This window comes from Buteo buteo, chromosome 18 (genome assembly GCF_964188355.1).
Source record: "Buteo buteo chromosome 18, bButBut1.hap1.1, whole genome shotgun sequence".
Classification (NCBI taxonomy): domain Eukaryota; kingdom Metazoa; phylum Chordata; class Aves; order Accipitriformes; family Accipitridae; genus Buteo; species Buteo buteo.
This window is the reverse complement of record NC_134188.1, coordinates 5,488,603-5,511,980: the sequence shown is the minus strand read 5'-3', so window position 1 is coordinate 5,511,980 and position 23,378 is coordinate 5,488,603.

Here is a 23,378-nt window from a genome sequence, read left to right as displayed (position 1 = left end):
CTGCACCGATCGTCCAATGCCAGGAAAAAACCGCAGCGATTTTGCCCCTATTAAATGGAGTGGTTGAGCTAGGTGGGTCAGATGGAGCTGGAGCTGGAATCCAGAGCCATTTCTCACTGGATCCTCACAGTTCAAAGCAACTGGGGTCAATAGAGAGGGATAATTTTTGCTATCTGATGAAAGCTGAGTAACTTCAATCCAGTTCCCTTTGGGCAAGTGTCTACCACCGCAGCTAACATCTGCAGGTGATCCAGCTGGCTCTCAGCGCAGGTCAATTACTTGTAGAGGCATGCAGCTTGTAGCTCAAGCTTACCCGGGACCCCCTCAGGGCTGGAGCTTTTTAGCAAGGACTTATTCTGGTTCACATATCTAAATCTGTCAACAAAGGATGTTTTAGAAGCAGCACAGTGAGATTGCATAAAGGTCATGTGGCATCTCTTGCTCTGCTGAAAGGTTATCTCAGCTGGAAAGCTCTGACTTGGTGCATTTCCAATGGATATACTTTTGTGCAATGGATATAACATTCCACTAGATGTAGGCTTATTTTCTACACACGTTGATGCCTTTTTAAGGAAGTTTGAATGTGGTGCTAAGAGAGATTGCTCTCCATCTTTGTTATCACTGCCTTCTGACTACTCAGGCCTGTTAAACTGAGAGAGCACCAAAGAGACATTATACCCAAATGACCATGCCAGGGAAACTAAGCCAATCATAATTTAAGGCTATATCAGCTGAATCAAGCAATTTATGAAAGAGGCACAAAACCTGCTCAGCACGTTATCGCTTCTTATCAGACTGGGATTTGGAACAACTCAGTTCATCACAATAGTCATTGGTGAAGAAAGGTGGGGGAACGTGAGGACAGTCACATTAGCCTAGAAAGGCGTTAAAATGAACCAATGAATCCAGAAAAGGAGAATGAAGAACTAGGGAAGTGCAGCGTGGAATATGAACTGTTTGCATAGTCTTTAGGAGAATTATATTTACCGAGTAATCTTGGTTATCTAATGTACATGAGCAGGGCACGTCTCTTATTACATGTCTGAACAGCAGCTGGCAAAATGACACATAAATATCACTGGTGATAATTTTATATTAATAACCACAAGCATAAAAGCAATGGAAGATGATGTCTTCGTGCCTTCACAACAGCAACCGGCAAAGTTCTAAGCTTGTTGTCCACAAGGATGTAGACAGCGTTCAAAAGAATATATGGAAGTTGTACAACATTGGTATTAACTTACAGCATAACTGCAAAAAACTTAAAACATGTACCAGAGGCTTTCAGTTTAAAAAATAGTAGGACCCACCTCTAAAAGGGAAAGTAATCTTTTTCACTGATTTTTGAAAAAGAAAGGAAGATTTCTTCTTTTCTAATAAATGGAAGTTTGGTTGTTCTGGATTGTGAAAGTTAACACAGAATAACTTAAGCCCAGTAAAGCACTTTGATGACTACAGAAATGCCAGCTAATCTTTATCACATTAGTGTAAAGACAGAAAGTATCAGAAATATTACTTTTTTTGATTACTTTTTGGTTTTGTACAAGTAATGTCATTTAAAGACAATGGCTATCAAAGGATGTTTCAGAAACATCACAAGGACAATACATAAGCTCATCTGTTGATCTGTAGCAGTGAACAAGTGTGGTTACATTTTTATTGTGTAGCTTTCTGAAACGGTGAAAAGCTTTCCTGGGTTTTCAGTAGGTGAAGAATTGTAGTTGCTATGCATTGATTTGTCCAATCTCAGTTTGTGACTGAGTTTTTGAGCATCTTCACCTGAAAACTTATGGCTGGTACCAAAATGAGGCAAAGACACAACTGAGGGCTTTGAGTCTTTAGGACTAACTAAGGTTAAAAATCAAGAAACTTAATATTTAACACCCCCTCCTTCCAAAACCTGACATATCCACGTAACAAATGGCATCATTCTCAGATCTGCTGCTTTAAAGAGAAAAACACCAATCTGAATGCAAGAAGAGGCATAAAAGCCCTTCTGAATATAGGACTGCGTCTTTTCGTTTTCCTGCATAACAGAAGAAATAAAGTGGTGCTTGGGCGATCCTCTGAAGACAGTCTAGGAAGATGCTTCGTAAAAGAGTGAGTTAGATGATGGAAGACCAGGTTGTTTGTGTGTGGTTGCTACGAAGCAGATATAGATATGCTGTTTACAGCTGGGAAGAGCCTGCTTTCTCTCTTTTATACAAAAGCTTAAAAAATGTAGGCGCTGGATATTGCCATCTGGACGGTGAATGAGATGGTGGCAGCCTGCAGTGATTGATCGGTGCTGAGAGGCAGCGAGAAACCAGACCAGTGCTCCCATATTAATGGCATTGATTTCCCTCCACGGAGATCCATTAGACACCCTGGAATCAAACACAGCGCCTTCCTGTACCATTTAAAGATCCAGCTCAGATGATACGCTAGGCATTTAGCGGTGTCTGTGTACCCGATCCCAGGCAATCTGTCTGCAGAAGGGAGCTGCAGGGAAAGCCCTCTTTCCGGCCTCGTGTCCCCCGCGGAGCAGAGGAGGGTTCATCTGGTGGCACAAGCAGAGCTGCTTCACCCAAGCCACAGGATGCACAGGGGACAGCCACCGATGGGACTTTCCCCCCTGCTTGCATGCCTGGGTTTCCTTCGAGAGCAAGTCGGGGTGCGCTGGGAACCCACCTTTGGTCCTGACGGTCGGGACGTCCCCCGTGTAAAACCAACCCCCTCCACACGGGAAAGGGGGCTTTGACACACGGCGGGTGGCAGTCGAAGCCTGCCCCAAAGCACAAAGAAGAGGTCGTACGCTCTGTGATTTTCACAGGAGACACCCTCAGCTTCAGGTCAAGGAATAACCCCCAAACTCACCTGGAAGGACCTCGGGTGACTGCAGTGGGAGGCAGGAGGAGGGAAGGGACAAGTGTTTTAATTAAAATATATATATTGCACTAGCTAGAAGGACGATAAAGGCAGGCTGCCACCCTGGGAAGACGCAGCACCAGAAGGGCTTGCACAGGCATCCTTCTCCAGGGGCAATCGCTGCATGCACGAGGTATGAGAGGAGAACAGGGTGAAGCTGACCACAGTGCCAAGGACTGACATTGAACATCACAGCGTGGGCACCTCAGCTCATCTGAGCTCCTTTGACAGTCCACAGGTGACACAGAGAGAATGGAACACTACAATAGGGCTGCTGGTCTCCATCACATGCATGAAAGGTAACTCAGATGGTTCTTCCACCATCCGCAGAAAGCATAGGAGTAGGTCTCCACACGGCCGATGTCTCAGGTATGGCATCCTTCCACATATCCACGCCTTAGTCACCATGAACAGTTCCAGGGCTGTTGGCTTTTCCCTGGTATAGGTACAGATGACAACCGGGGGCAATGCAGAGAATGGACTATGCTGCACGGGAGCTGCTGGAGAGAACAACGCTCCTCTCCTGGACTGAGGACTGTTACGGTCTTATGTGCGCACTGTATAATGACACACGCAGATCACTGAGTTAACTGGGGCTGGAAAGATAGAAAAGATTCCTTTTTCTTCATTGTGCCTTTTCTTGTGATTCAAAACACTTCAAATATCTCTTAGTTTTCTCCTATTTTTCTTTTTCTAGTTTTTCTCATTTTTACTTGAGCCCTGGAAGTGATGTGCTCAGGTTTTTCAAATCTTTCCCAGCTAGTTAAATACATATCAGCCCACGGATTTACATTTAAGTTTGAAATTAGGCTCTTAATTCTAGATACTGCAGAAATGGGACCTCCAGACATGGTTTGAGTTTCTTTCACAGAGCATCAAATATCTTCTCTGGGAAGTGAAGGCACGTGGCAGCCCAAGCAGCTGGGTCCATGGTGAGCTTTGCCTCTGAAATGTGATGTCTTTCTTCCCAGTTGACTGTGTCAGATGCTTGATCTACTGGGGGATGATAAAAGAGGTAAGTCACTTACCCAAGGCACATTAGGGTCTGAAATGTAGCATGACTTTCATGCAATTAATTTTATTTCAGACAACTAATAAACATTGGTAAATATTGGCTCAGAGAGAGCAATAAACTAAATATCATGAAATAAACTTTAAATGTTCGACTACTGTAAGACTGCAGGAAGATCACAGTCTGAATCGTTCACCAGCTAATGTGCCACGGACAATTTGGGAAGTGCCATATGATTCAGTGTGGAACGGTCTCTTGAAATGTATTGATCCTTCCTTTTTCTTCCTCTCAAATGCATTGTTGTAGCAACTCCAAAAGCAGCTCATCATGTATCATGCAAAGAAGAAAATAAGCACAGCCTGCCTGGTTCACTGCTCCTTTTCACTGCAGTATTGCTTTCGCTGAGTAATGCCAGCACCACTCTGGGGTAATGTAGTGAGTGACCCATGGGGATAATATAGATTCGCTTCATCTGAGGACAACAGTGGTAAGTTACATGAGCTCTGCTCTTTGGTGCGTGCTGAGTCTCCCGGTTGAAAATAACACAGCAAACAGCTTCGTGGTTTGTTCTGTTGTTCCCGCGCACCCACCTCCTGGCTGCGAGCAGAGGCTGTACCGCTGCAGGAACCTGGGTCCTAGCCCGCAGCCCTGGGAGTTAGTTCCCAAAAGTTTCCTGGGCTGCAGCAACACAGGGTGAAGCCTTTATATTGCAAGGCGATTGCACTCATGGGCCTGGAGGTTCAAGGCATTTACTGTATCCTCTCCTCTCCCACGGACTGCGAGAGATGAAGGGTCAAGCCTGTTATCTGTGCTGGGATACAGCTGGGCACCTCTGGTGTCTCACAGTGTCCAACCCACCAGCCCCGCTGGCCCAGCCAAACTGCCCTAGCTCTCACCGGTCTTGGCTTTAAGGACTCTATAAACACAAAGCTATTTCCTTGCAGTTCAGTAACTGGAACAATTTAGCAGTAAATTCAGCAAACTTCTGCAATGTCAGACTTCTGGGGACCTCAGCGGAGCTCTTACTGAACCCAGCACATCGCAGGCCAGTGCCACCACCCTCTCTAGCCGTGGAGCAGACCGTGCAGACACACATCATAAACCTAGAACAGGTGACAGCAGCACAGGAGTAAATACAGTTGCCTCAAAGAAGCACCCAGCCCTTCTCAATTTGTTTTCATATTAGTCCCAAACCTCGCAGAGCTGTTCAAGCCAGCAGCCGTGCTTCAGCCCAGAATCGGACACTTGGAGTTTATTGTGGGACACTTGGAGTATACTGGTCTGCCCAGTAAGGCAGGATAAAATGGAGACTCGTTGAAGCTGGTCGATGTGGCAGCATGAGCACCAGCCTGTTTCAGGCTGCATTTGATGTGCTCACCTGAGAGTTCATGGACAAGCTAACCGTATGCTCAGGGACATCACATCATTAGGGAACATCAAGCTTTTGAGCCAACCCATGATACAGTGTACCTTGGTTTGATACGTTGATTAATTAATACCCAATCACTTATATCTCCACTCATACTGATCTGAATGGGTCCCCATATCAGCCAGACCATCACACTTACCGGTCCCTAGTCCCTCCAGTAATGATGCTCCTGTACTTTTCAATATCAAAGCTCCAAAGATACTCAAAGGCTGGACGTTGCTGTGGAGTACGTCAAGTCAGCTTGGCCTCACTAAGCCACTTTTTAAGCTGCTCTGGCCTTTCCTTGGGAGAAGTCATAACCACTGTTTGCAGACTTTCCCACTCAAGGCTACACCTTAGAAAAGAGAAAATAGAAAATACAGTCATTATTGTGCATAAAAAGAGACGTACATAAGCCACATAGAACTAGCATGAAGGAAAGACTCCTATACATCCAACTTCTTTAGATTGATTTAATTCTTTGCAGAGGAGAAAGTCAGTCGGATGAGCTTGCCCAGAGCAACCAGCGAGCAACCAGCCCTTGAGTGGCTCCAGCAGATCTCGTTGTGGTCAGCAGCTTCGCTCTCAGCCCTGCCAGCCTAAATGTGCCAGCTGCACGCTGCCCGAGTGCCTGCATTGATTAAGACCTGGAGGAGAAATAGTTGTCCACACGTGCTGGAAATGGAGTCCTCACTTAATGATGCTTGAAGCTACCCTCACCTAGAGTGGCCGAAAATGAGTTTTGGAGGGGTTGTTTTTTTTTTTTTACTTAGTGTTTGCCAATTTACAGGTTTAAACTGTTCTGGCAGGTTCAGCTGTCTGCAAGGGGATCGAGGTCGTTGCCTGTGATCTGTGGGGTGCTCTGTGGGTCCTTCTCCCTTCCACGCTCCCCACTGCCTCCTCTGAGCGCAGCACGGCTGGGGTTATGATCCCACACCCTGGGGAAGGGCAGGCAAAGGAATCATACCAGGAATCGGGCACTGCCGTGCTAAGCACAGTGGTGCCTGAAGTTTAAATATTCCCCTTCCTTTGCAGAGGGAAGTCATGCACCACCACCTCACCCCTGTGGTTGAGTTTAGGCCACTCTGCAGAAGAAAAACTGACATTTCAGGAGGACAAGCAGAGTGCCTGTGTAGGAGCCTGACATTGTAGCCCCGAAGTCATTTCCCCGAGAGAAGTGGAGGGTTTCTGGTATGACTTGTGTGGATCCGTAATCCTGTGAACATGGTCTGTAGGACTGGGGAACAAGGAAGAGGGACTGGGCCTGCAAGCAGTTATTTTAACATAACCTTTGTGTACCCTGTCTATGGTTAAAAAATGGAGAGGATACAGTAAGTTCCGCAAAAGACGTCATTTGTTCTGAGTAGCCCTTGCAAAGCTGGAGGCAGCCTTGACGGAGGACTTGACAAACACTGCGAAGACTCCTGTTCTGCTTTCAGACACATGTGCGCTTGTGCAAAACCATGGGACTGAAGCTGAAACTAAGATTAAGGGGCTCCGGGCTGTACCGTGGGGTCAGGCTGGGGGGTCTGCATCATTTGTCTGGCCTTCAAACTCTGTGAGTGTGTCTAAGGAGAAAGGTGGAATTAGGGTTTGGCCAATTCATTGCATAAAATCAATGACAGTGATAACTATAATAACACCCCAGTTTGCACTCAGTGAGTAATGCTGAGAGCCGCTCAGCATTGCTCATTATGAGAACCCACCTCAGGAGCCAGGTAATGCCAAACCGATGCTCAGCCAGCTTACGTGATGGCAGAGAGACTGCGAATGGCCTCGTGCCCTCGGTTTCTTCATGACGTCTTTCCTTATATCCGCCGGATCAATTTTATCTGAACTGTTTGCTGCCCCTGAGCAGTGGTGAGGAGGCAGGAATGCTAAAGATAACTTTGTAAACAGAGAAGGCATGGAAGGGTCAGAGCCCCAGGGAAGGATCAATACGTTGGCTTAGCTGAGGAGATGAATGAATTGTATCTGAGGGCCACATAGACATCCTCAAGAGGAAAAGCAAGGTGTTTTCTGTCTTTAAGAGAAATCACAGAATTTTTTTGCCTGTATGAGACAAAGGTCCAGATTCCTGGGAAAATCAGGAAATAATAAAAATATTAGTAGCAGTACTACTACTACAACTAGCAATAATGGTGGTAATAATAACAATAATGGTAATAACAGTAATCCAGACTGTGCACCTAGAGAAGAGGCGAGCGAGGCGAAGACTCGGGCTGCCTGTCGCCTCTGGAGTTGAAATGCAGCGTGTGTACGGGGACCCGCGCCCTGGGGATGTCCCCTACAGCCTGCAAAGGGCTTGCATGGACACAAATACTGACTTTCTGCAGTACCCAATTTCCTCATTCCTTTGTCTGTTTCCTTCTCATCAGAGGCATCATCGGTGAGAAAAGAGGCTCCACCATCAGCTGTTTCTGGCTTTTCTTCCTCCTCCTTTCAGGCCCCCCTTTGCCCTGTTCCCCAGCATCCGTAGCTCCCTCTTATTCCCTTTGCTGCCTTTCCTTCCCCTTGCAGCTCCCAGGTCCCAGGCCCTCCCCCAACATTCACTAAACTCATCCGTGATTGAACGGTCAATGCCAATATCATCTGAGGTGGGAGAGGCTGCGGGGGCCAGGGAAGGTCCCCCTGATGCCACCCAGTCTGGAGTGGAGGGTTGTCCCTGCAGGGAGGGAAGCGGGTAGAAAGAAGAATGGAGCAGCAGGGCTGGAGGGTCCTGGTCTCACTGATCAGCTCCTGGGACTAGAAGACAAAACATCCATCACTTGGGAGAGCATGACATGAATTTCAGGTTCTGCTCTCGGTTAGCCGGCCACCAAGCAGCTCTGCTCTCCGGTGCTCGGAAATGTTGCCTCTACCTGGGCTACTCATCATCGCGGAGGTCTCTGCCTTGCACAGGGTCTGCTCCCCAGGTGGTGTCCTCAGCCCAAACGCCGTTGAAAGCATCCCTAGAGCTTTTCCTTCATAGCCTCTCCTCTTTCTGCAGCCCCCTTCGCTCCCCTGGGGCTCTGCTCCTGCCCGGCGCTGCCACCCCTTCCCCAGCCCTGACGGCAAGGGAAGCACGAGTGCCCCGGCACACTGACAATGGCCACTTCCCAGCTCATTTAGCCACCACCAATCCCTACCGAAATCATCATTTTAATGCCAAGAGGGTCTGGGTTTTGCACTTTGTATTTAAGAACTTGATGAAATGTCAAGGCAACAAATGGCTGATCCCCTCCCCATCTGGCTGGGCACGGACTCTGAGCTATGAAGCCATCACCACTGTCCTTGCTCCCAGATTTCCAGCCGCTTCTTCATTTTCCGGCTCTCCTGGCCCCCCCACCCCACGCGACAAGAAGTGAGATTTTCCATCAGGGATTTCTCCTGCCCATCCGTCAGGTCCTCCCTCCCCTGCCCCGTTTGATTAATTGGCGAGGCACTGGCGCATGCAGCGGCAGACACCCCAGCTACTGACGCAAGCGCTTTGTTTTTCCACCCTCAGCACTGTAGCATGATACTGATTAAACAGTCATGGGTACAAAACCAGGTTAAGGCTCCTTTCAGGTAACAAGACGCTGTTTTCCCTTCCAAGATTAAACCCCGTGGGAGGGAGCCCACTAACACAGCTCTGGGAGGTTCACGGCGATGGGTGGTGGGAGGAGGGACCGTCTTGCTCTCAAGGTGCTGGAGAAGTACTTGGAAAGGTTGTGTCCATCAGCTCTCCAGTGCTGGCTTGGAGGGTCAGCCTTGGGCATGTGGCGCTGCCTCTCCAGGCTCTGTTCCCCAAAGGGGAAAGATTTTCCCCAAACGCACATCTTGCCTAGTTGAACTGGAAGCTCGCTGGTTTGGGTACCGCTTGCGCCAGGCTCCCAGCTGGCTGGAGGACCTCAGCGCTGCGTCGCAGCATCCCGCGCGCAGAACCGCGGGTGTGGGTTAGTGCACGTGCTGGTGCCCACGCTTCAGCGAGCGCCTGGTGAGGACCCCCTCTCCTCCTGCACCCCCTTCCCTCGCCCCATCTCCACCAAACGTGGGAGGAGGGAGCGGGCAGACGGAACCGCAGCCCTGGGGCAATGCCTCTGCAGCGTGGCCGGCAGCGTGGCGAGGTTGTGCACCCTGAGCAGGGGATGAAACCCTTCCGTGGGGACTGCCAGAGGCCGCGTAGTGACTGCTTGGCTGATCCTTAGCTCCCGGCTCGGGAGGTGCTTTGGGACTCCCCGAGAAAGAGAAGCGTGCCGCAGCCGCACGGCTGGGATCTGCGCATCGTCCTCGCGCAGCCGGAGAGCGAAAGACTTCATTCGGGGAGGAGGTGCCTTCAAACATCTGACATTGCCTCCCCAGGCGAGAATCATGAAACACAAGGCTATTTTAGATCAGGCGCTTGTTTTGTCTGTTAAAATTTGTGGGTCTTCCTCTGTTGGAAGAGGATTACATGCAGGGGATTGAAAACAGTCCTACTGCTTTTAAAGTCATCTGGAGGCAAGTAAACCTCTTCTTTAGGAAGGATTTGAGGTTGCCTGTGCAGAAACTGGGAGAACATGGATGGCAAAGACCCGTAAGAAAAACCAGCCCTTAGTAAACACAAGGGAGACGCAGGGCTGCTTGCTTGCACGACGGCAGCGACCGCGCTGCTCCGAGAGCATCCAGGTGATTCCAGCCCTGGGAAAATGGGGACGTTATAAGCTTCTGTGTAAAAGTAGCGTCTATCTTTGCTTCCCTTTTAACAAGATTAGTCTTGCTTTTCTCTCCCTCTTTCTTTTGCTGTCTGCCGGCCACCTCCGTGCTCTCCCACTAATGTGATTAGCGGTGCATGGGGACCATACTGGCAGCAACTGTCACAAAGATCTCTGCTTACTTGAGTGCACCTCTTTCCTCAATGAAACATCTTGTGTTTATGGTCACAGGGGGTATTGTTAACTCCTGGATTCGAATAGAAAGGGATATTTACGACCCTCCCATAAAAGTTGATTCAGGGAGACATTTAGGAAAGAAAGGGACAGAAGACAGATGTGTTTCCTACCACAGATGCTGAGGAGGTTCAATTGTTCTGCATATGTAATGACTTTTTATGGTTCCTTACAAACGCTTTCCACACTGCTAGAAAGGTGCCAAAGTCAAATACGCATAGTTACTTACAGAAGACAATTTAGTGACCATACAGGACACTACAACTTTATATCTTGTTAAATATGTCGGAGATGGACATCGCTACATGTACAACATGAAGCGGAATCTCTGCCTGTACCGACTCATGGCTGCCTTGCTGCCTTCCCCACTCCAGCTCTGTATTCATTTAACATTTCCTGAGGCTTTCAGAGCATGTTTACTGTCATGCCCATATGGTTAACACTTAAAGCACCTATGGATTTTTTTTCCAAGCGAGGCACATTATCAGTGTTACATCACCAGCTAAAGTGCCTGCAGTTTGTGTCTTCCCAAAAGAACAGAAAAAGATGTTTAAATCTTCCTAAGTGTGCAAACAAATAAGTACTTGTAGGTGACAGGACCGGAAAGGTTGCTGGATTATAGGTCTGAAGAAAACAGATGACCAGTGACTAAAGCATAATTACAGGTGAGAGAAGAGAAGGAAGATGGCAAATTGCTATGTTATCCTAACAGCAGCCAGAGGATGTTTGGCTACATGATGCTTCTGCCCGGGGCTGGCTGGTTTTACTCTCTGATGTGAGCTCCCACAGTGTGATGAGAGGTTTAAGGTGAGTGTACAGAAGGAAATATATATCTCAGGTGGTGAAATGAGTTTATGACTATTTATGGCAGTGGAAGATCTGGCTGAAGCCACCGACTGTGTTTCCTCCACGCTCCTGTGACAGAAGCAAAGCCACATCCCAAGAGTTCTTATGCCAAAAAATGTTGTGCAAAAGGTGGCTGTGCGCTGAGATGCCTGCAGAGAAATGCAGCTCATCCCAGCTGCACCCACCGTCCTCCCTCTGTCATCCAAGGGATAAAAACTAACACTGACCGAGGACAAAGTCCTCCTGTCTTGACACACACAGAAGAAAGGGGATAGATGGGCAGCATGAGATCATCAAGGAGTTTGTGCACCTCCCTTTGTGCTCAAACACAAGTATTTCCAGCTTGGCCTGGGGTTTTGCAGCATAACAGAGCTAAGGAGGGTTTCATCGGGACTGGCTCATGTTTTTACCAAGTTATCTATGAACTTAAAACCCAGGCATGGCAGGCTTAAGTTGGGAGCGTATGGATAATTTTCAAATGCCCAGACTGAGCCAAGCTTGTTATAATTAAGAGCTGAACTGCCATTACTTGGGCAGTGCCGTCAGGGTGGCTGTAGCTGCCAGGCTGCCTTCCTGCAGTGTGTGATTCTGCACAGGAACATCACAAAAAGGGTTGTGGCTGGGTTCCCTGCACGGACAAGTGATTTTTAATGATTTTATATCAATGGATGCATCTTTGTCTAACCATCAGGGATACCAGTGTCACTCCTGCATTCTCATGTCATGAGTGGCCATTCATTACCCTATCATCTCCTGTCCACAAAGAAAATAAAATGTTCCCAGATGGGGAAGTTTTCTTTCTCTGGTAAATAATTAATAATGAAACTACAAGCTGCTGCTTGTCTCGTACAGTCATACAACAAACGGTACTTTCTTTGCCTGTGAATGAGCAAGGTAAAAACCTCATGGGATAGACAGCATGTCTGCAAAAGCCAAACCTCACTCGCTAGAAAAATCTTGGCTAAAATGACTGGAGAACAGCCAAGTTTGGTAAAGGCTGGAGTCAAAAAAATGTTATGACTCACAGAAATCCCTGCTCGGGGGAAGCCAAGCTCAGCCACAGCAACCTCCTCTCTCAGGAGAGCTCAGGTGTGCTCCATCCAGATTTCTTCTGACATGGACGGTGGGCATCCATGCTGGCCTGGGATTTACCTAACCATCCCGAGTAGTGAGGGCAAGAGCAGAGGTTTGCAGCCCATCTGTCATGTCGAGCTGAAGTGAGACACCAGTGAAGCCTGGAAGAAGGGGAAGGACCACTGCAGCGAGCGTCAGCTCCCCCCTGCCAGCGACACAGCCACTAATGTAGGCTTTGTTAATGTTCAACCGCCTTGGGAGAAAATAAGCTCTGACGTGTGTTTCTGTTTTCTGAGGTTCCTGCATTGTTTCCAGAACTGTAGAGTCTTACCTTGTCCTCCAAAATGCTGCATTTTCATTCCCAATCGCTCTCACTGTGTGCTTTGCAGGCCAGATCCTGCCATTAGGTCCTGTACCAGTCTCACTGACTTTTTAGGAACAAACGGCTTTCTTTGAGAATGTATTCATATATTTCCTTCCTTTTGATGTGAGCAGGAGTGTTACATTATAAATTACCTGCTGATAAGGAAAAACCCCTGGCTGCCAGCCCAGGAAACCTCACATTAGTGACCTCAGTGACAGCAGCTTCTCGTGCATCTGCAGACTGTGACTTTTGCAATGGCCCCAAGGAGACGACGACACAGGGCAGTGCTGGGCAGACATAACCAAGCTGGTCCGGAGCACGTTAGCTCAAGCACTGGAAGCCGTAAGACTGGGGTATTTCTCTGTGTTTGTCCGTGGTCCCAGTCCCACACTGATGGAGCACTTCCCACCACCCAAAGTCACTGGTGCCCTGCCCAGGCAATGGGGACGGGCCTCAACGATGCTGGCTGTAAGAGTTACCTAGCCCAGCTTATCCTTGTTTTAATTCGTGTAGGTTTTCAAATTTCATCTCTCCGCTAGAGAAGTCATTCACTTTGCCACGTCTGAGCCCCATGATGCCGCCCTGCACGTCGCGGGGGCCGGGGGGGGCACAGCCCTGCCATAAAAGAGGACTGCTGCGAGCGCTGAGGAAATGAAGCCAGGAACGCCGCGAGTTCTTGGCCATAAAAAACATGCTGCAGGCTGTGTCTTGCTGGGCAATGTTAGTTCCCAAAGTTGTTTTCCCTAGTTGTTGTCATAAAACTTCAGTGAAACCACCTACAAGCTTCAGAAGTTGCGTGGGGGAGGGGGTATACGTTGAGAGTCCATTGTTAGAGCCTATAGAGCCTTTTCTGCTTAAACTGGCTTGTACTGGTACGACTTTGCTGGGCTCAGTGGGACAGTCAGCGGGTCAGATCCCAGGAATCAATTAATCACCATTTTCTTTCCTTGAAAACAGATGACTCACCTAAGAGAATTTTGAATAAAAGTGTTTGTGCTGAGCTCTGAAACCTTGCTCTTTCGTCCCTCTAATTAGGGACCAGGCGTCTATTTAGCAGGACTGTTCCCAGTGCGAGGTAGAGCTGCGAGCTGCTGGCCAGCCAACATACCGAAATACAGAAAAAAACCCAACCATGAACTCAGCTGACAGGCAGTTTTACAAGGGTGATTGCAAACAGTTGCAACACATCTCTGTGCACACGTACAGCGGCACGGCGCTTTCAGAGTACGGCAAATATGTAAATGTGCCTCTAATTGAATGCTTAATGATTCACCTGACCCCTCTGCGTATCATTAGCTAACTGATGCAATCTCTCCTGCCTGCAAACCACCCCCAAGCCGATCGCAGCTCCCCACGCTAACATCCCTGTCCGAATGCCATCCCTCCCTGCCGCTCCCGGGCAGCACGTGGCTCGACGGGTGTTTGACATTTTACATCGGAGCTGCAGAGAGCCTTGGTCTGTCCTGATGGGCACCCAAGTGGCACAGAGATGTGCGTTTTGGGATGGCACAAGCAATGGCAGTAGGCAGGACCGAGGGGCAGCACGGCCAAAAGAGGTGCAAGAGAGAAAGGATGTGGTCCAGATGTGCTAATTACAATTAAAAGCTATAGAGTTGGTTCTCTTAAGGAGGAAAGGAGACTTCTCCTAAGAGCCTGAGTTGAATGACTCAGCCCTATAGGCCCCCAAAATCTGTTACAGCAGGGAAAAGCCATGTGCCGCTGAGGGTGTATTTAAGAGCGCGCTGGCACGACACCCATCGGAGGGGTGGCAATTGCTCCCCGCAGGGCAGAGCAACAGCTTGGAGGTGGGCAGGGAAGATGGAGCAGAGAGGAGAGAGCCAGAGAGCCCGATGAGTAAATCTGGCTGATGACTTATCATCCAAGTCGGTTGTAGTCACGGACTTATTAATAGATATGAGGTAGAATTGTGAAAAACAGTTGGCTTTGTTGGCTTGATGCAGAGTTGAGGAAGGGCTTAATTTTTTCTCTTTACTGTGCTGGAGAGATGGAAACTTTTCAAATAAAACAGAAAGCTGTTTTGCTTGGAGTCCTTTGCAGAAAGCACAGCGTATGTTTGTCCAGCTGCCAGCACTTGGAGGGTCTGGTGGAATAGGTCTTCACAGAAAGCCTTCTGTTTAAATACATTCAGAATTAGGCCTTTAAATTAAAGGTTGACCCTCGCTATGTGTCACAGCCAGCACCGTGAGCCAGCTACAGGCTTTGGACCCGACTCTAAAGTGATTAAAGCGACTTGAGTGAACTAACTCATTGCTCCCAGACTCATACTTGATTAACCATGACCATGAGAGGGTAAGGGAGAACCATCCACCATTAAGGTACTTGCACTGTATTTATAACAGCCCAGTGAAAGACTGGAAACCCTACTGTGCCAATTGCTGGACAAGCATGTAGCAGAGCCGAAGATTTTAGTACGCAGATTTATGAATAGGCACAAAATGTGGATGAATTTGTCACCCACAAATGGCCAAGGGGAGCTGAGAGGATCTGGGAAGAGGAACGCATAACAAAATGAACAAATTTAAGTGTTGTAGAGATCGACCGTAATCAGGTAATAGTTGCAGGGAATACTTGTTTTAAATTATAAGCCTAGACAAAAGCATTTTTGTTCCTTTGATGACTGCATTGTCCTTGTTCTCTTTCCACGCCCTTCATTGTGGTAGCTCGTTACATCCACTCATTTCACCTTGGCTTAATTAGGGATGTGCAAAACAACCAGGATGCTAGCACTGGGTTCCTGGTTGGGACTGCAGGTACAAACAAATCATTAAGTAGAAAATGTCTAAAGACCTCTGTCATCTGATAGAAAGAAAACCTTTCTGTGGGAATAATGGAAGGAAAATTTTGGCCTCTTATTTGCAAAAGAAAAGCAGAAATTGGAGGCTAATCCAAACATGTAGGTTGACCTCAAACAAATTGTTTTGCTTTGGGGTGTTTTGTGGTGCAGACAGTGCTGGGTTTGTTTCCATTCTGAGCCAAAGCAAACTTTGCAGCTGGAATTTCTCTGCAAAACTGGAATTCAAGTCCTTCCCTTTCCCAGCACAGCTTGGTATGGTTCAGTCTGCCTCCGCCTGCCCGGAGCTAGGGTGATGCTGGCAGCGATCAGTGGCTGACGTGGTGGTCCCAGCCCCACATCTTCAGACAGCCTCATGCCACGCTCCCGCAGGTATCTCCACCCTCGTGCCATGAAAGCACCGCTCCGATGGGCTGCACAGCAGCCCAACACCCATTTCAGGTGCTTTGAAGTGGTTCCTGCTCCTGGCACATGGTGAAAATCCTGTCTTTTGGCCATGGGGAAACCTCGCAGGGTAAGGAGAAGACCTAGGCCAGAGCTGGCTTTGGTCCCTCTCTAACCTGGGGCAAATGGTCTCACCTCTGGGCCTCCATCAGGAGAATCCCTTCCTTCCCAGAAGTGCTAGGAGACCCGGACAATGCTTGGGAAGGCTACCGTAAAAGCTACGGTGGCTACCTTATCTCCCACTTTATAAACTAAGAAGTGTATGGAAATTACCCGAGGAACAAAACCTGCTAAGTAACCTCATTATCCCTTTCTTTGGGGAGTTTACTGTAAAACGGCAGGCTTTGGATCTTAATTTGCTGGGAAGTGCAGTAATGTAATTAGCTACACTGATAAGGAGCTGAGCTGTGTGAATTCTTCAGAGGAGAGGAGGAATGTGCTAGACAAAGAGAGAAGGGAAAGGAAGAAGAAAAAAATAATGCTTCCCCTGCCAAGAAATCTTTTTTTTTTTTCCAAAATGTTAGTGATATAAAATTATGGAAGAGTTTTGTTTTGGTCAGAGGCAATGCCATTCTCAAATATTTCCCTGTTTAAAAAAGACACAATTTCTAGAATCCTTTAATTATTTTTTTTAACTAAAATTACTGCATGTTGTGAAACAAAGTATTTTGATTTTTTTTTCTTTTCTAAGAAGCATCTTGCCTGTCCTGATTTTCTCCTCATTTGACTAAAGCAGCTCAAAAACAGCTTGGGGAAACTCCTTCTCCCAGCAAACATGAGAGCACCATCTGCCCGCCGTGCAGATGGGGCCAAGCTCTGCCTGCGCCTGCCCCCCTCCACTGCCTACAAGTCACCACGGGCTCTTCCCAAACCCAAACTTTGTCGATGACCCAAGCAGCCTCTTTGCTTGGCACTGCCATCCTTGCTCCCGAAAGCTTTGCTGAGGACCACACGAAGCTCCGGCGATGTGAACCTCATGAGGCTCAGCCATGCGCGGCCCTGGGAGAGGGGCTGCCCATGCCTTGCAGACCCACCTGTGCTGGTGGCCAACACAGGCTTCTGGGGGCTTGTGAAGGTCTTTCACAGCATGAAATGAAGAATGCATTTCTCTTGTCACTAGATGGCTCTATCTCCTTTCACTAAACGCACACGGTTTTCTTTTTATGGCCCCAAATGAGCAGCAGCCCTACAGCTGTATGCTTGTAGGGTCACCAGCCACAGCCAGAAAGGTAAATCTCCAGGAGGTGGAAAAATCCACCCGGGTTTTGCTGATGGTTTTCATTATGTTTTTCCTAACATCCCTGAATAAAATAAACACTGTTGTGAGAACCCACACAGTTTGAGATTTGGATTAAATGGTCCCCTCTGGTACAAGTTCTGGGGTTTGCTCATCTCAGACTCCTCCAGCAGCCACTGCACTCCAGCCTCTATGCAGATTGGAACCAAAAAGGGAGAAATTTGGGTGGCTGCTGGGCGTTTAACTCAGGTGCAGGCTGGTGGAGAGCCAGGAACTTCTTTTTCTTTGTCCTTCATTAGGTGGGAGGCAAAGAGGGGCTGGCTCCCCGCACACCCCTGAGATGACTCAAATTGGTGGGTGCACCACCAGCCACCCCTGGGGTCACCTGGCCCCTGCTCAAGGGACGCTGCACCCACGCCAGCAGCTGCCATCCCGTCCTACGCTCGCCCCGTGAGACCTCCTTCGGTGCTGCAGCTTCGAGGCACAGATTTACCTCCTGGAGATGCTTTTCTTCAGGGACGGGGAGCTCACTGCCACAGCCTGTGCACAGCAGCCCCGGGGGAAGGTCTGGGGCGATGGGGACGGCGGGGGACAGGGGGTTTGCAGGGAAACATCCCATGGTTTGGCCCATGATGGCAGTGGGGATGCTCTCCTGGGATTTTGGCTTCTGGGAGGTGGAGCAGGCAGGCAGCCCTGCCTGATGGAGCAGAATTCGTGGCTCTGTGAGCGTTGGGGTTTAAAGGAGGGGATGCTGGTACATAAGCAGGCACAGGGGGAGCGCAGGGGAGGTGGGCAGGAGGGCAAACCCTTGAAACCATGCACTGAAGCCCTGCGGATGTCTGCAGCCTCAAACCCTTACACTGAAAGCCACATTTTCAGGTTTTGGATGTCTCCGAGTAACTAAAAAGCTACTGCAGGTCTGACTCTGGACAATAAAGCGTATCAGGTTGTTGCTTTCCCCAGGAGAAACACTGTATGTTGAAAAAAAATACAATATATTCAGGGGCTCCAGTGGCTGTATTGGCTTAAGGCTGAGTATTTTATCGGGTGCCAGATCTCCCAGGTGTATTCAAGAGATGTTTGAAGCAAAATTCCTGCCTGGAAAAAGTTACTATCTGAGAATGTAATCCAAAGCCATGAAAGACTAGGAGCATCTCTACTGATTTCAAACGGATTTGAATCAGGCCCTGGGGAACTAGTCTGGCATCTCTTCCTCGCATCGGCAGCCTCTGCGCTTCGAGGAGACAAGCCTTGTAATAGCAACTACTTGCAGGGGTATTTGCAAGATCACAGCTTTGTCTGCACAAATGATACAAGACACTAGTGACCACGGTGGGAAAGGAAGCAAATTTGCTTATTTAGATAATTAACAGGCATTTGAGACAACTATTGCTGTCTAATGCATTTCTGACAGACTAATAATTCTGTTTGACGAAGCAGCAGTTATTACAGTAATGTTATGGTCCACTAAAATAACCGTCTCTCCTAGCTACCACTGCCAGGAGAGGATGGGTGAAATTGCATTTCTCCTTCTTCCAAGTGAACAGACTACGTGCCAGAGAAGCATCCCGCAGGGCTCGGCTGGGAGAGGAAGGACTCGTACAGCCACTGTGCAGCAGCTTCTGTTGCAACCGGCCTTCAGAGGATGCCTTGTTTTTATGGCCCCAGATAGCTGCAGGCATAATTTTGCACCTGCAATTTTGGTCAGATAGAGAACTGCCGTCCTTATTGACCCCTGTAATGTGATGCCTTGAGAGGCCAGTGCTGCGAGCACAAACAGTTGTGACTGATTAGGAAAGGCACCATTTGCAGGGCAGACACGATGCTGGGTGTTATGTCCCTTCTGAAAATCGGCTGTGCCATGAGCCAGGGAGGACTGACAACCCCATCAGCGTCCTTTGGGCAGGCAGCTCCTTCCTGGAGTTGTGCCGGGGTCTGAAGTGTAACTTTGGTCACTTCCAGGGACTACGATGGTGAAATGGAGAATCGGAGACATTTTGCTTTCACCTGGTCTTGTCTGATCCTGTCTAACAGCTGGGTGAGCCGAATGCTCGAGTAGGTAAATCCTTCAGGGCTAACACAGCAAGGCAGGGGCAGGAATGGGGGGAGGAGGTGTTTTCCAGGAGGGGGGTCCTCCATCACCCCACAGCCCATGCAGGAGCTGCACTCAGGGCCTCCTTTCCCCCGTCCCATTTGGAGAGAGCTTGCAGGGAGCCAGCTCACACGGGTGACCACACAGTCAGGTTTACCTTCTTGTCACACAAGCCACGGGAGATAGGTAGATAGAAGACCCAGGCAGTGATATTAACTGACTGGCCTCAAACCGTGCAAGGAACACCAGGGACCTGGCCCTAATTTGGTCTCTATGACATGGAGGAGATTTTATTCAAGGTCTGACTCCTCACCACGAGATAGGCAGGTCAGGATAGCAGACGGGAGGGTTGATGGGGCGCAGAGGGTTCTGGGCACTGCTCTGTACAGCTCTGCTCTGCAACTTCACTGTCACTTAGAACCCGTGACTCCTGCAGGCAGGAGAGAAAATCAGGTAACACTGATTTCCTCTATTTCTTTTCTTGGGGGATCAGTCTATTGAGAGATTTATTAAAAACCACTATGCCAGAGATAGAAAAATATTGCCTGACAAGAAAATGCTCTTATGGAAAACAAGTCTTTGGTAGCTTTACATGCTTCTTGAACACAGGGAAAGCCAGTCAATAAAGTTCCTTGTGGCCTAAAAGCAGAAACATCTGTCGGAGGCAGCTTGCTAGGCTGAATATAGCAGCAGGAAAGCCCAACTGATTAACTCCATCCTCTTCCTAACATGTTTTTTGTGGTTCCCAGAAATCCCTAGAAAGGGCTCCTGAGGACACTGGCACCATTACAAGCCAGCTGTAATTCTGTAAACAGGGAGATCAAGGAATGATTATCATAACTGCAGTTCACCTCTGGCATCCAGTCTGCATAATTCACATGTGCTTCACCTGCTCTCCCTTAGCCATGGGACAAGCTTGTGATTTAGGGAAGGAGGAAGAGCCCATGCTCTGATGAAGGAGAGAATAAAGCTATTGTTGTGAGGAGGATTAGGGGGGTTGGGGTCCATATAATCTTGCCAGTAGGCTGGAGCTGGGGAAAATGGTAGGGAAGATTATAGCAGTAATAGAGTCGATGCAGGAAGCACTTCCAGTGTGGCTGGGCTGGACCTCCTCGATACCAGAGCCCTTCTCCCACCCCTTGCTCTTCCCATCCACATTTGTCCTAAAAAGGAAAGAGGCCAGCTTTCTGGGGCTTCCTCTTGATTGCGTTTCACATTTTGGTCTCCTTTCATTTCTGCTTATAGTAATCCCATGGGATGAAAATGCTTAAGAGGAATAGCCTTTTCTAACCCCTCCTCTGCATCGACTTTTGTAAAGACGCAACAGGAGAAGGTAGTAGATGATCCCATCTAGGCTCCCTTTTCCACAAAAGTTTGGACCAGATGATCTTCTGAGGTCCCTTCCAACCTGAGCTGTTCCATGTTCTACGACTTCAAGCCTGGTATCAAGTGACAACTTTGTCTCTGACATGATGGACAGTGTGAGGGAGACTGTCTTCTTGGTAGGAATAAGGGATGACTATTTGGCAAACATGTCATTTTAAGAAATGTGTTAGAAAAATACGCATTTCCCATCATGTAGCATTCTTTTTTTCCCCCTTACTGGTACACTTCTGCAGTACACAAATATATAACTCAGAACAATTTAAAAGTTACTAAGCAACCTGGATGCCTTTCAATGCATTTTAATAAAATATATATTTTTTTTAATTTGTACAATTGAAAATAACTTCAATTGAGAGTTCAGGTTAACATAGCGTTTAATGTGTTTCTTCAGTCTTCCCATACCTGTTTACACCAAAGAAACTTTATTTTCACTGCTGCATTTTGGACAGATACAAGTAGTTAATTCCAGAATTTTTAAGAAATTTCAAGAACTAGAATTTAAGTTGTGATGTAGATTTCCTAATGCCAGGTTCCTGAAGCATCAGCTTTACTGACCACTCACCATACAGTATTCCTCCTTCTAATTATCCATATGCTGCCTTTCATCGTCTGAAACCTTCAAGAACGACTACATATCCTGTAAGCTACCTTTCAACTACTGCATTGACATAAAATTGAGGAGATGCAAAATCAGATTGCTCTTGTGTTCAGACATTGTCAGCAGGCTGAAAGATGTAAGAATTCCTTCACTGGATGTGTCTGTCATCTCCCCCCTTTGTCAGCCTTGAAGGACAGAGCAGGTCCAAGAAGGCATTTGTCCTAAATGTCTTCCACAAGTGCCAGCACCTGGGTAATATTTTGACATCCTTACAACTGAAAACTATGGAAATAATCACCCCACAGACACATGCCTCAACATTCCTACATATTCAGTATTGCCAAAATGGACTATCATCTGCAATCCTGAAACCTTGTAGCTGATGAGGAAGTATGATTGAGAACTTCTTTCACTGCTTTTACAGCCAAATAACGAATTACCTGCAACGCCGTTTCCTGCAGCATGTTGTACATGGGCTGAGCAAACACCTAGGAGGAATACTTGTTCTGATTTCTCATGAACTTCTAGACAGACTGATGTCTCAAGTTAACATTAAGCATCATCCACTGCAAATATTGATACACTGTCAAGGTCAAAACATTTGACTGCAGTACATTATTTCTACTTTTTCAAATATTGCTACTGCAGCTTCCTTATGATCTTGGAAATAATCAGACAATGGTCTACTCCCTTTCCAACTGTGTAAAAATGAACAACTACCAAAAAAACCTTTGCTGTTTTTATGCTTTGAGGTATCTATTGCCCAGAGGAGAAAAAAGCCCTTTTCAGCTAAATGTTTGCTTTCTCTGTGAGAGAGGATCTAAAATATTGCTGGCAACACAAAGCTCTCTTCCTAGAAAGATGAATTTTCTTACCTGTAGTTAGAAAACTACACTATTGCTTTCACAATCAAGTGATCCATAGGGGTGATTATGGATCATACTACCATAGGTTTCCAGCACATCTGCCACAGCGGTATTTTCACATTTCTACTAATAAAAAGCTCAAAGTTTCACCTTTATAAGAAATGCTAGAATTACTTCTTTGCTTTTTTCCGCTTCCATCCTATGTGATGTGACATTTCACCATGCCTAACCAAGGAACTTCTCCACAAACTTCAGGAAGTTTCCTGACAACTATTGCCAACTTCATGGAGCTACTCAACACCATTTCTCCACTCACTCTGGAAAGCAGAAAGCCTTCTTTTTTTTTAGATATGTGTCTGGACTTGTTGCAGGATTGTTGACAATGCAATTGCAGTTACAGTCACAAAACTTGCCAGGGACCAGCTAAAACCACATAAATAGTAATTAGTGTCATTCTTAAGTCAGAGTCACTGCATCCCATTTCCACTGGTCCAGGCCAAGAGACTTTAGATATGGTGCCTCAAACAGCCAGTATTTAGCTTGCAACAAGTCTATGGGAAAAAGTAATCTTTCAGTTTGAAAACTTTCTCATGTGGGGGAATAATTTCTGCAACTCCACAGCTACTCTGTAAGCACATTTAAATGTATTTATCTGCATTTTAGTACACATTGAAATAATTTCTGTGTAATGTTCATAAACATGAGATCTTTGGACTTCAACTGTGCTGCATAAAGAGGAACTACTTTTCTTGGAGACAAAGTAAATAGGACTTTGCCTACAGCAGAACGATGGGATGGGAGAATGAAACAGCCTTTGGTAGACAAAGATGCACAGCCCATTCACTCAACAGTTCCTCAGAGGGAAATGAGTACTGACGGCACTATGTGCAGTCTTTCCTGAACTGATACTTAATTCTGGGTAGATCCTGCCGGCTTAAAGGAATAGTTTTAATCAGAATCTGAGGGATTTACTACCCTGTGGGGTTTTGTGTGTGCGTGCGTGTGTGTTGTGTGTTGTTGTTTTTTTTCTTGAGGGAATGAACTACCTCAGTTTTCTGGTTTTTTGTTCCCTTTCAGCTTACAGATTAAAATTTATGAGTAGAACTGTGGACCTTGTGTTGGAAATGTACATCTTAAGACTTATTTTTCTCCGCTGCATATGTTTACCTCTCAAAAGGTTTACCTTCCACCTCCCACAGTGGAAAATGGTAAGATCAAATCTGAAAAGGAACCCACTGCTCTTTCCAGGTCTACTAAAGGACTCTTCGAAATCCTCCCTCAGTAGTCAACTCAGAAGACAACAACAGCACAACACAATGAGAATCCCTCAGAATCCCCCAGGCCTGGAGTCTTCCTCTATTTATATATTTCCAAAATTGGATTCAAATTCCCAGAGGACTCTGCTGAAATCTCTACCTGGCATTGCATAGAGCAAAACCCTAT